This window comes from Doryrhamphus excisus, linkage group LG14, assembly GCF_037039965.1.
Source record: "Doryrhamphus excisus strain RoL-2023G ecotype Guam linkage group LG14, RoL_Dexc_Guam_v1.1, whole genome shotgun sequence".
Taxonomy (NCBI): domain Eukaryota; kingdom Metazoa; phylum Chordata; class Actinopteri; order Syngnathiformes; family Syngnathidae; genus Doryrhamphus; species Doryrhamphus excisus.
Genome location: NC_136370.1, coordinates 1,851,278 through 1,865,122, shown reverse-complemented (window position 1 = coordinate 1,865,122; position 13,845 = coordinate 1,851,278).

Here is a 13,845-nt window from a genome sequence, read left to right as displayed (position 1 = left end):
TTTAGAAATTTTTAGAATTTTTTTTTATTTTTTGTCACGAACCAGTAAGTGTCAATATAGTGATATATATAGCACAACATGACTGGTTCAAGACTCTTCATCCTTGTATTTAGCAAACATCAACTGCTTGTATTGTTTCTTGAATTGGCTCATCGTTGTGCATTGTTTGATTTCCTTACTCAATCCAACGCAGGATGAGTCCTGGCTGGATGGGAATTTGAGCCGAAGGCCGCGCTGGAAGAACGGCAGAGTCAGCAAACAAGTAATTGAGCAAATAAGCCACACTTACAGTTTTAACCTGGCCTTTTCCTGCGTACAATCACTAAGTGTTACGTTTGTTCACTTCCTGCTTTCCTAATATAGTTTTTAAAAATTAATTTTTTAGAAATTTTGAAAATTGTTTGAAAATTTTTTTAAAATTTTTTGAAATATTTTTAATTTTTTTTGAAAATTTTTAGAAATTATTAGAATTTTTTAAAAATTTTTAAAACATTTTTGAATTTTTTTTTTGTATTTTTTGTCACGAACCAGTAAGTGTCAATATAGTGATATATATAGCACATCATGACTGGTTCAAGACTCTTCATCCTTGTATTTAGCAAACATCAACTGCTTGTATTGTTTCTTGAATTGGCTCATCGTTGTGCATTGTTTGATTTCCTTACTCAATCCAACGCAGGATGAGTCCTGGCTGGATGGGAATTTGAGCCGAAGGCCGCGCTGGAAGAACGGCAGAGTCAGCAAACAAGTAATTAAAGCAAATAAGCCACACTTACAGTTTTAACCTGGCCTTTTCCTGCGTACAATCACTAAGTGTTACGTTTGTTCACTTCCTGCTTTCCTAATATAGTTTTTAAAAATTAATTTTTTAGAAATTTTGAAAATTGTTTGAAAATTTTTTTAAAATTTTTTGAAATATTTTTAATTTTTTTTGAAAATTTTTAGAAATTATTAGAATTTTTTAAAAATTTTTAAAACATTTTTGAATTTTTTTTTTGTATTTTTTGTCACGAACCAGTAAGTGTCAATATAGTGATATATATAGCACATCATGACTGGTTCAAGACTCTTCATCCTTGTATTTAGCAAACATCAACTGCTTGTATTGTTTCTTGAATTGGCTCATCGTTGTGCATTGTTTGATTTCCTTACTCAATCCAACGCAGGATGAGTCCTGGCTGGATGGGAATTTGAGCCGAAGGCCGCGCTGGAAGAACGGCAGAGTCAGCAAACAAGTAATTGAGCAAATAAGCCACACTTACAGTTTTAACCTGGCCTTTTCCTGTGTACACAAACTTTTATTGCAGTAGTACTTTTCCTCGGTCAGGACACCGTACTGCATGTGGTAATGGTAATGGTTTAATTTCATTTGAACATGCATCAGATTGCAATTGAATGCATCCCATAATCAGTTCCCAGTTCCACATGTCCAAAAGGAGTAGGAAGAAGCAAAGCTTATTAAATCCTACCCCTCCATCTGGTACTTTTACAATCACTAACTGTTACATTTGTTCACTTCCTGCTTTCCTAATATAGTTTTAAAAAATAATTTTTTTGAATTTTTGAAAATTTTTTGAAAATTTTTTGAAAATTTTTTGAAAATTTTTTGAAAATTTTTTGAAAATTTTTGAATTTTTTTTGAAAATTTTTTGAAAATTTTTGAATGAGTGAGTGTCAATATAGCGATATATATAGCACATCATGACTGGTTCAAGACTCTTCATCCTTGTATTTAGCAAACATCAACTGCTTGTATTGTTTCTTGAATTGGCTCATCGTTGTGCATTGTTTGATTCCCTTACTCAATCCATTCCATAGTTTGATTCCACATACTGAAATGCTATGGCTAGCATAACGTAATCCTAGCATAGGATAGCGTGTTTCAAATGTACTTCTTCCCTGAGATCATATTTCTCCTCTCTTGTAGAGAAGTATTGGATGACATTTTTAGCTAATTGCTTATTTTTAGCCTTATGCATTATTTTAGCTGTTTGAAGATGAACTATATCAGCAATTTTTTTTAGTATTTGTGATTTTAGAAATAAGGAGTTAGTATGTTCTGTGTAGGCGGCATTATGAATTATCCTTACTGGCCTTTTTTGCAGTACATTTAGCCAGTGAAGATTGCTTTTATAGTTATTATCCCATATTTCCACACAATAAGTAAGATATGGTAGAACCAGAGAGCAATAAAGAGTGTGGAGTGATTTCTGATTGAGAACAAATTTTGCTTTGTTCAATATTGAAATATTTCTGTCCGCCTTATGTTGTATATTTGTAATAATATGAGGTTTCCTGCTCATATTTTCATCTATTGTGATCCCCAGAAATGTATTTTGGTTCACCGTTTCAATGTCTACACCATCTATTCGTATTTGCTGGTGTGTGTCCTTTCTGCTGTTAGCAAACAGCATGATTTTAGTTTTATTTAGGTTCAAGGACAATCTATTATCATCAAAGCATCTTTTTAATATGACCATTTCTTCTCTGTCCTTTCTAATGATTTCATCTGTACTCCCTCCAGAACAAAAAACAGTGGTATCATCCACAAATAATACCAGCTTTTATGACTTTGGAGATATCATTGATTGAACAGTTTTGGTCCCAGTATTGACCCCTGGGGAACTCCGCACGTAATATATGAACTTGCAGATGTGTATTCTTCTTGCTGTACGTATATGCTTGCTTTGTTTTCAACTGCCCGTCTTTTTTATTGACCAAGGATGTGATCGTGTCGAGACCTTAACTCAATTCCACTTTCATAAAAGGTTCCGGTTCAATCACTCAACTATTTGTGGACAAACGGAAATTCCGACATTGTTCCAGGATTGACTTGGGTTGGATTTGTCGGAATTTGCAAGTTTGTAACTGTCGTAACTTTCACAGTAGCGCAACAACCCAGTGGAGGTTCTAGCGCGGGTTTGAACTCGATTGACTCCTAACTGGGACGGGCTAAGGACAACGCCGTCGTGCTAATAAACATTCACTTTGGAAAAACGTCCACCTGGGTCCATACCAAGATAATAAACAGGTGGATAATTAGCATATTTTAGCATTCTACGGCAATTACGAAACTAGCAGTCATTTTCCGAGTCAATGGTAGTCGGTTTTAATCAACAATAATTGCTGGCTTAGTTGTGCCAGCTTAGCAATTACGATAACGAGATACGTCTTTTGACTTTAGTTGAGACAACGCCTTAAAGGAGTCCAAAGTGTTGCGCCATAATGATTAAGAAAATAAATTCTTTTATTTTGTTGTAAAGGCGGAGCAGCCAATCGGAGGCGCGAACATTTTGAGAAAGTTATGACCTTGAGCAATAATTTCCAAGTAAATTATATTGTTTGCCATATAGAAATGATTTTTATGAATGAACCAGAAACCACCTTCAGGTTGGGAGACCCTTGGGGCAACTGCCCCCAGATATAGATACACTAGATACATAAATCGATAAATCGAAAAATGGCATAAGCAAGTTCATCACTTAAAAATAAACAAGGCGAGATTCATACATAAAATACGTAATAAAGTAATAAGTCCAGTGTGGATTTTATCGTTCTCTTCTGTTGTGTTGAAACGTCGCGTCGCAGGGCTAGGAATGATGCGCTAAGTCTTTCCAGGGAGCCGGACAGCGGCAGTAATCTGGCACTGAACCCACTCTTCTGTCAGGAAGTGGATCCGTACATGGGATGATGCCAATGGAACGGATCCTCCGATGACAGAGCTAGCATTCCGCCTTCATGGTGCTCTGGACGACGTGTGAGATACTTCATTCAGGTTTTGCCTTTCTAGTGAAAATTGAAGGAAAACGGCATTCCCGGTTTCTTCCATATTAGGGCTTTAGCCGACCCCAGCAGTCGTACCGGTGCGCTTTCCCACATCAGGTTTTGATGTGGGGGTGTCTGGGCAGGCTGCCAGCTGGATGAGTGAGCTGCCTTGGAGTCTGATGGCGTAGAGGCGGGGGGAGGGGAGAGGGGGGGCCCACGGGGCATTACAAATTGCACAACAGTGAAATAACGGCAGCGTCACGCTAATACGCTTTCTGGACGACCCCTCCCTTGGTGCAGTTCCGACATCTGGTAAACGGCACGGGACCATAATATTTAAATAAATTAATAAAATAAAAAATTATTCATGAATGAATGAATGAATGAACGAATATTTTTTTATTTTATTAATCTAAAATAAATTGAAATAAATTAATAAAATAAAACAGTACTCATGAAATGAAACCAAATGAAAATACATTTAAATAAATAAATAAAAAAAATTATTCATGAATGAATGAATGAATGAATATTTTTTTATTTTATTATTAAAATAAAAAAATATTAATGAATGAATGAATGAACAGTGTCAATATAGTGATATATATAGCACATCATGACTGGTTCAAGACTCTTCATCCTTTTTAGCAAACATCAATTTGGGTACCATAGGTACCATATCACCTTGTACTTCGGTACGTGACAAAAAAATAAATTAATAAAATAAATTAATAAAATAAAAAATATTCATGAATGATTTAATATTTTTTATTTTATTAATATTTTATTTTAATAATAAAAAAAATTCATGAATGAATGAATGAATGAATAATAAAAATTTAAAAACTAAAATAAATTAATAAAATAAACATTGTTCATGAAATTAAATGCAAATACATTTAAATAAATTAATAAAATGAAAAATGATTCATGAATGAATGAATATTTTTTATTTTATTTTATTAATTAATAAAACAAAAAAATATTCATGAATGAATTAATGAATGTTTGCAGTCATGATGTGCTATATGTATCACTATATTGACACTTACTATGGTACCCATTATGGCATTGGATGCTCATATCACCGAGTACTTCGGTACGGGACAAAAAAATAAAAAACAAATTAAAATAAATTAATAAAATAAAACATTATTCATGAAATGAAATGAAAATACATTTAAATAAATTCATGAATGAATGAATTAATTAATATTTTTTTTTATTTTATTAATTAATAAAATAAAAAATATTCATGAATGAATGAATGAATATTTTTTTATTAAGTAATAAAATAAAAAGATATTCATGAATGAATGAATATTTTTTATTTTATTTTATTAATTAATAAAATAAAAAATATTCATTTTTTTATTTTATTCATGAATGAATATTTTTTTTGAATATTTTTTATTTTATTTTATTAATTAATAAAATAAATTATTCATGAATGAATGAATGAATGAAATTTTTTTTATTTTATTTAAATGTATTTTCATTTCATTTCATTTCATGAATAATGTTGTATTTTATTAATTCATTTATTTATTTATTTTTGTCCCGTACCGAAGTACTCGGTGATATGAGCATCCAATGCCATAATGGGTACCATAGTAAGTGTCAATATAGTGATATATATAGCACATCATGACTGGTTCAAGACTCTTCATCCTTGTATTTAGCAAACATCAACTGCTTGTATTGTTTCTTGAATTGGCTCGTCATTGTGCATTGTTTGATTTCCTTACTTTTGAAAAAGAAGATGCTGTGCTCTGTCAGGTGTTGCAGAACCATACAATAATACCACTAATCCACGTGCGACACCTCCAGCACTGGACGACTAGACCCGCCAAATACTCCAAAATAGGGAGCATTCACCGAAACATTTAATGGGCTGCCTAAAAGTACTTCCGACATGCCCTCACTTGGCAGAAGATACTCTGCTTCATGTCTTGCAAAACACCCCGTTTGCCCCCGTGAAGAAACAAATCAATCATGGAGAGAATGGAGTGTTTGATGTCACCCTGTCCAGAATATTCCGGCAGTAAACACGCATCTGTGTACTTCCCTGGAGAATGGTTACAGTGGATGACGACCTTTTCTTTGAATTGAATCTCCATCTTCGGCCTGTCAACAATGAATGAATGTTCCATTCCATGAATCCACTTGGGTGTTGCCTTTGTGTGACTTGTAGAAAGGAATACTGTTTAGACAAGAGATTAGGTTTGTACTTGATGTCTGTAGAGTTACAAAGGTTGAACGACTCAAAGAATAAAAGGCTGATTGCAAATGTTTAACATCGGAACCTTCAGCTGGAAAAATACAGCGACTGAGACGCCGACCGAAGGACCTTTCACGCAAAAAACAAGATGATGTCATTATTTCTACATCACCATGACGACTGGCTGATGGTCATATGAGCAGAGGAAATGATTAGGCATGGCTTGGTTTTCTTTTCTTCATATCGGCATGTCATGTGTTGGTTTTCTTTACCATCCGGCTCTGCTTTGCATTTCTTCACATTTGCACAGATTTGCTCGTGTCCTGCTGGTACATGCTGCCATTTGTGCTGGGGGCGCAGTCGTTTCCCGGGGAAAAAACGACATTTTTAGCAAAAGGGCCATCTTAAACAGGTTTGTCAACAAAAATGTAAAGACTTTTATCTAAAACCGTTCTATGTACGCAAAAAGCCATCCATCAATCCATCAATCAATCCATCCATCCATCCATCCATCCATCAATCCACCCATTCATCCATCGATCAATCCATCCATCCATCCATCCATCAATCCATCAATCCATCCATCCATCAATCCATCAATCCATCCATCCATCAATCCATCCATCCATCAATCCATCAATCCACCCAACCATCATCAATCCATCCATCCATCCATCCATCCATCTATCCATCAATCCACCCAACCATCATCAATCCACCCATCCATCCATCCATCATCCATCCATCTATCAATCCACCCATCCATCCATCGATCAATCCATCCATCCATCCATCCATCATCCATCCATCCATCCATCCATCCATCCATCCATCCATCCATCCATTCATTTTCTACGGCTTATCCTCACGTGGTGTCGTGGGGGGGCTGGAGCCTATCCCAGCTGTCTTTGGGCAAGAGGCGGGGTACTCCATGGATGATCTTGGTCTCCAAGTGAAGGGGAGACTTACAAGTTCTTCACCCATTCGGCATCAAAAATGCTTTTGTTGTGTTCCCGAACGCCCCCATGCCTTCTGAACTTCACTTGTAACACTTGGCCAACGTTTCATGTCATGTCACTCAAACTAGGTTCTGAAAGCCAAAGTCCCGCTTTTATTTAGTCGCATGCGGGTTTATGTTTCTTCAAAATACATTTGACCAAAACATGGGAGGAAGCCGCTCCCGCTCAGACAGGGAATGGGGGGGGGGGGGGGGGTCCTTCCCCTTCACTCACTGGTTGGAGGAAGCCTGGAGTGAACCAGCACATCCCTGTGGGCTCTCCATCTGTCAGTTAACTGGATGTTCATCCTGCCACCCTCTGTCTCACCCTGCCGGTCGGAAGCCATAAAAGTGTCAGTCGCACAGAGCGACGTCTACCGTTTGAAGCATTACCTTACCTGCTTTGTGCCCCCCCCCCCCCTTAAATCATTCAGTTAGGACAGTAGCAGTGAATGACATTTCCCTTAGGCCCAAAGGACAGAGGTAAAGCCAAGGCCAGGGGAGCAGTCGTCCCTTTCAATGCTAACAGAGCTGATACCGAAAACATCCGCCCCATGAAGCGGCACCAACCTCCAAAGTCACAAAAAAACCATTCCACTTTAACACCTCACCCACATCATGGCTTCCAGTACGTCACATGACTACAACCAGGTTTCTAAAGAGCCAATCAACGCATTGTTCTGCATCACTGTTTAGATTGATTGTCCTTGACCTCAGTTAGTATCTCCACTGGGTACCCGGCAGACCTGACTTTGACCTGACTTTGACCTGACTTTGACCAGACTTTGACCTGACTTTGACCTGACTTTGACCTGACTTTGACCAGACTTTGACCAGACTTTGACCAGACTTTGACCTGGCTTTGATCTGACTTTACCTGACTTTGACCTGGCTTTGACCTGACTTTGACCTGACTTTGACCTGACTTTGACCTGGCTTTGACCAGACTTTGACCAGACTTTGACCAGACTTTGACCTGACTTTGACCAGACTTTGATCTGACTTTGACCTGACTTTGACCTGACTTTGACCAGACTTTGACCAGACTTTGACCTGGCTTTGACCTGACTTTACCTGACTTTGACCTGGCTTTGACCTGACTGACCAGACTTTGACCAGACTTTGACCTGGCTTTGACCTGACTTTGACCAGACTTTGACCAGACTTTGACCAGACTTTGACCAGACTTTGACCAGACTTTGACCAGACTTTGACCAGACTTTGACCTGACTTTGACCTGACTTTGACCAGACTTTGACCAGACTTTGACCAGACTTTGACCTGGCTTTGATCTGACTTTACCTGACTTTGACCTGGCTTTGACCTGACTTTGACCTGACTTTGACCTGACTTTGACCTGGCTTTGACCAGACTTTGACCTGACTTTGACCAGACTTTGACCTGACTTTGACCAGACTTTGATCTGACTTTGACCTGACTTTGACCTGACTTTGACCAGACTTTGACCAGACTTTGACCTGGCTTTGACCTGACTTTACCTGACTTTGACCTGGCTTTGACCTGACTGACCAGACTTTGACCAGACTTTGACCTGGCTTTGACCTGACTTTGACCAGACTTTGACCAGACTTTGACCAGACTTTGACCAGACTTTGACCTGACTTTGACCAGACTTTGACCAGACTTTGACCTGACTTTGACCTGACTTTGACCTGAATTTGACCAGACTTTGACCAGACTTTGACCAGACTTTGACCAGACTTTGACCTGCCTTTGACCTGCCTTTGACCTGAATTTGACCAGACTTTGACCTGACTTTGACATGACTTTGACATGACTTTGACATGACTTTGGCCTGACTTTGGCCTGACTTTGACCTGACTTTGACCAGACTTTGACCTGATTTTGATCTGACATTGATCTGACTTTGATCTGACTTTGATTTGACTTTGACCTGACTTTGACCTGACTTTAGACTGGATGTCCGCATGTGAAGTTCAGAATGTGATCGTTTATAAACCAGCTTACCTGCTAGTTAGCATATTGCTTCAAGGAAAACAACACAGGATTTTGCCCATCGACCATAATACTCATGTGAAACATGAACACATATTTATTTCCCTTTTCTGCACATTCCAACGAAAGATGAGTTAGCACGAGCTAGCTAACAATGCCATTTAATACACTAATTAAATTAAAGTACCGTATTTTCCGGACTATAAGTGGCACTTTTTTTCATAGGTTGGCTGTTCCTGTGACTTATACTCCAGAGCGACTTATACATGAAATAACTGTTTATGTTCCATAAACACTGGACACCTTTTGCGTTGATGTTTATTTTTTGTGTAGCTGAATAAGCATTGTGTTAGCATATCTTACACCTATTCAGCCTGTTCTCTATTTTTTTATTGTTAGAACTTGCCTTCCAAGAGGACGTAATGTCTGTTTCTGTCATAAAATAAATTACCTGCAAAAAATGTGACTTATACTCCAGTGCAACTTATGTACGTTTTTTTCTACCTAATTATGCATTTTAGCCTTGTGCGACTTATACTCCAGTGCGACTTATGTATGTTTTTTTCTACCTAATTATGCATTTTTGGCCTTGTGCGACTTATACTCCGGAACAACTTTTAGTCCAGAAAATACGGTACCCGCAAAAAATGCGACTTATACTCCAGTGCGACTTATGTATATATTTTTTTGAGCTAATTATGCATTTTTGGCTTTGTGCGACTTATACTCCGGAACGACATATAGTCCAGAAAATACGGTACCCTCAAAAAATGCGACTTATACTCCAGTGCGACTTATGAATGAAAGACTGTTTATGTTCCATAAACACTGGACACCTTTTGTGTTGATTTTTGTGTTTTTTTTTGTGTAGCTGAATAAGCATTGTGTTAGCATATCTTACATCTATTTAGCCTTCCAAGAGGACATAATGTCTGTTTTGGTCAAGTAGTTAAAATAAATCACCTGCAAAAAATGCGACTTATACTCCAGTGCATATATTTTTTGGCCCTAATTATGCATTTTTGGCTTTGTGCGACTTATACTCCGGAACGACTTATAGTCCAGAAAATACGGTACCCTCAAAAAATGTGACTTATACTCCAGTGCGACTTATGTATGTTTTTTTGTACCTAATTATGCATTTTTGGCCTTGTGCGACTTATACTTTGGAACGACTTATAGTCCAGAAAATACGCTACCCGCAAAAAATGCGACTTATACTCCAGTGTGACTTATGTATATATTTTTTGAAGCTATTTATGTATTTTTGGCTTTGTGCGACTTATACTCCGGAGCGACTTATAGTCCAGAAAATACGGTACCCTCAAAAAATGTGACTTATACTCCAGTGCGACTTATGTATGTTTTTTTCTACATAATTAAGCATTTTTGGCCTTGAGCGACTTATATTCAGGAGCGACTTATAGTCCAGAAAATATGTTAAATTTCCCCAGTGAGGGACGAATAAAAGTATAGCTCATATACAGAGAAAAACTGGCGACTGGGCTTCAACACCATAAAAGTCGTAATTGGTGTTTAGACGGCTGAGAAAGAACATGTTGCGTTCAAGTGTTGATTTGTTGTTAATGTAGTGCACCCCCACACACCACCAAAGGACAGTCCTTGATCACATATGTATGCAGGGCTTAAAGTAAAAAATAAATCCTGAATCTGACCCCCCCCCCCAAAAAAAAAATGTCTATATCAAATCACAAACACAATCGAACTAAAAACTAAAAAACTAAAAACTACTAAAATATCATAGTGAACATGTGTCAAACTAGTGTCCTGCGGGCCACATTTGGCCCGCGGTCCGTGGGTTTGAGACCCCTGGTCTAATTCTACCCAAGTTCCATGGATACCATTGCTTTCGGAAAGAGAATAACTCCTCATGTAAACGTGGCTAATGTGAACGTTACACTGGCTGTGTTCGAAACCGAATTCGGTTTGGGGAGGGGGGGTCTTGGCAATAGTTGCATTCAGACCCCTACCGCATGTGTTTGTCTATGTCCAGCAGATTCATACTGAAACGCCGGATATCCGCCACGGTGGCGGAATACTTTAAGTCACCGTATGTCGTCATTTCCTACTTCGCTCAGGCTGAAACGGGTCCTTCAAGTACCTGTATGTACCAGTAGTACCAGTACCAGTATGCTTTTTTATTGTCTGATGAGGCCTGTCCGGGTATTCCAATTTGTACCAGGAAGTAAAGATAAAGGAAGAAATCCTGATGGATCGTCCATCTTCAATTTCCAACACTCTCGGAACAGTAGTCCAGGATCGTGGTCAGTAGGCTGCCCCCCCGCCCGTCTGTCTGGTTCCATACGCCCTGAGCTTGTGTCACGTACACAACCCCCCCACACTTCAAGCCGACCAGCTGTGTGTGTGTTTTCCCGGCTATTCTGGATGTTGCCGACAGACGAATGACTTTCTGGCTATGAAGACAAATGTCAAGTGGAACGCTTAGCATCCGCCCTGGAACTAAAAGCCTTCCCTCCTGTATGACATTCCCGTGTGTCCGCTAACACACGTGTTGTTTACGTCCTGCTCACTTGTACATGACTTCAAATCAATAAACGTGTTCACTTCATGATGGCAGCAAATGAAATGAAAGAATATCATCCGTAAGATACGATAATAAAACAGTATGACTTGTCTGTTGGCGACTCCAAAATGTCCATAGGTACGAATGTGGGTGGGAATGGTTGTTTCGGAAAAAGTCACAAAAAACATTCCACATTAACGCCTCACCCACACGATGGCTTACGTACATCACATGACTACAACCAGGTTTCTATTGCTTCCAGCCTAAAGAAGAGCCAATCAACGCATTGTTCTGCATCATTGTTTAGATTCAATGTCCTTGACCTCAGTATCTCCACTGGGTACCCAAAAGACCTGACTTTGACTTGACTTTGATCTGACTTTGATCTGACTTTGAACCTGACTTTGATCTGACTTTGACCTGACTTTGACCTAACTTTGATCTGACTTTGACCAGACTTTGATCTGACTTTGACCTGACTTTGAACCTGACTTTGACCAGACTTTGACCTGACTTTGACCTGACTTTGACATGACTTTGACCTGACTTTGACCAGACTTTGATCTGACTTTGACCTGACTTTGACCTCACTTTGACCTGACTTTGACCAGACTTTGATCTGACTTTGACCTGACTTTGACCAGACTTTACCTGGCTTTGACCTGACTTTGACCAGACTTTGACCAGACTTTGATCTGACTTTGACCTGACTTTGACATGACTTTGACATGACTTTGACCAGACTTTGACCAGACTTTGACCTGGCTTTGACCTGGCTTTGACCTGAATTTGACCAGACTTTGACCAGACTTTGATCTGACTTTGACCTGACTTTGACCTCACTTTGAACCTGACTTTGACCAGACTTTGACCTCACTTTGACCTGGCTTTGACCTGACTTTGACCTGACTTTGACCTGACTTTGACCTGACTTTAGACTGGATGTCCGCATGTGAAGTTCAGAATGTGGTCGCTCATAAACCAGCTTACCTGCTAGTTAGCATATTGCTTCAAGGAAAACAACACAGGATTTTGCCCATCGACCATAATACTCATGTGAAACATGAACACATATTTATTTCCCTTTTCTGTGCATTCCAACGAAAGATGAGTTAGCATGAGCTAGCTAACAATGCCATTTAATTCACTAATTAAAGTACCGTATTTTCCGGACTATAATTGGCACTTAGGTTGGCTGTTCCTGCGACTTATACTCCAGAGCTCCAGACTTATAAATGAAAAAACTGTTTATGTTACATAAACACTGGACATCTTTTCTGTTGATGTTTATTTTTTGTGTAGCTGAATAAGCATTGTGTTAGCATATCTTACATGGAACTTGCCTTCCAAGATGACGTAATATCTGTTTTGGTCAAGTAGTTTGTAATATTAATTACCCACAAAAAATGCGACTTATACTCCAGTGCGACTTATGTATGTTTTTTTGTACCTAATTATGCATTATTGGCCTTGTGCGACTTATACTCCAGAGCGACTTATGTATGTTTTTTTCTACCTAATTATGCATTTTTAGCCTTGTGCGACTTATACTCCAGAGCGACTTATGTATGTTTTTTTCTACCTAATTATGCATTTTTGGCCTTGTGCGACTTATACTCCAGTGCGACTTATGTATGTTTTTTTCTACCTAATTATGCATTTTTGGCCTTGTGCGACTTATACTCCGGAGCGACTTATAGTCCAGAAAATATGGTACCCTCAAAAAAATGCGACTGATACTCCAGTGTGACTTATGTATATATTTTTTGGACCTAATTATGCATTTTTGGCTTTGTGCGACTTATACTCTGGAGCGACTTATAGTCCAGAAAATACGGTACCCTCAAAAAATGTGACTTATACTCCAGTGCGACTTATGTATGTTTTTTTGTACCTAATTATGCAGTTTTGGCTTTGTGCGACTTATACTCCGGAGCGACTTATAGTCCAGAAAATACGGTACCCTCAAAAAATGCGACTTATACTCCAGTGCGACTTATGAATTAAAGACTCTTTATGTTCCATAACAAGACGTAATATCTGTTTTGGTCAAGTAGTTTGTCAAATTAATTACCCGCAAAAAATGCGACTTATGTCTGTTTTTTTTTCTACCGAATTATGCATATTTGGCCTTGTGCGACTTATACTCTGGAGCGACTTATAGTCCAGAAAATATGTTAAATTTCCCCAGTAAGGGATGGATAAAGTTATAACTAATATCTGATCTAATTAGTGTCTCGGACTAGCTACAAGCTACTAGCTACAAGCTACTAGCTACAAGCTACTAGCTACAAGCTACTAGCTACTAGCTACAAGCTACAAGCTACAAGCTACTAGCTA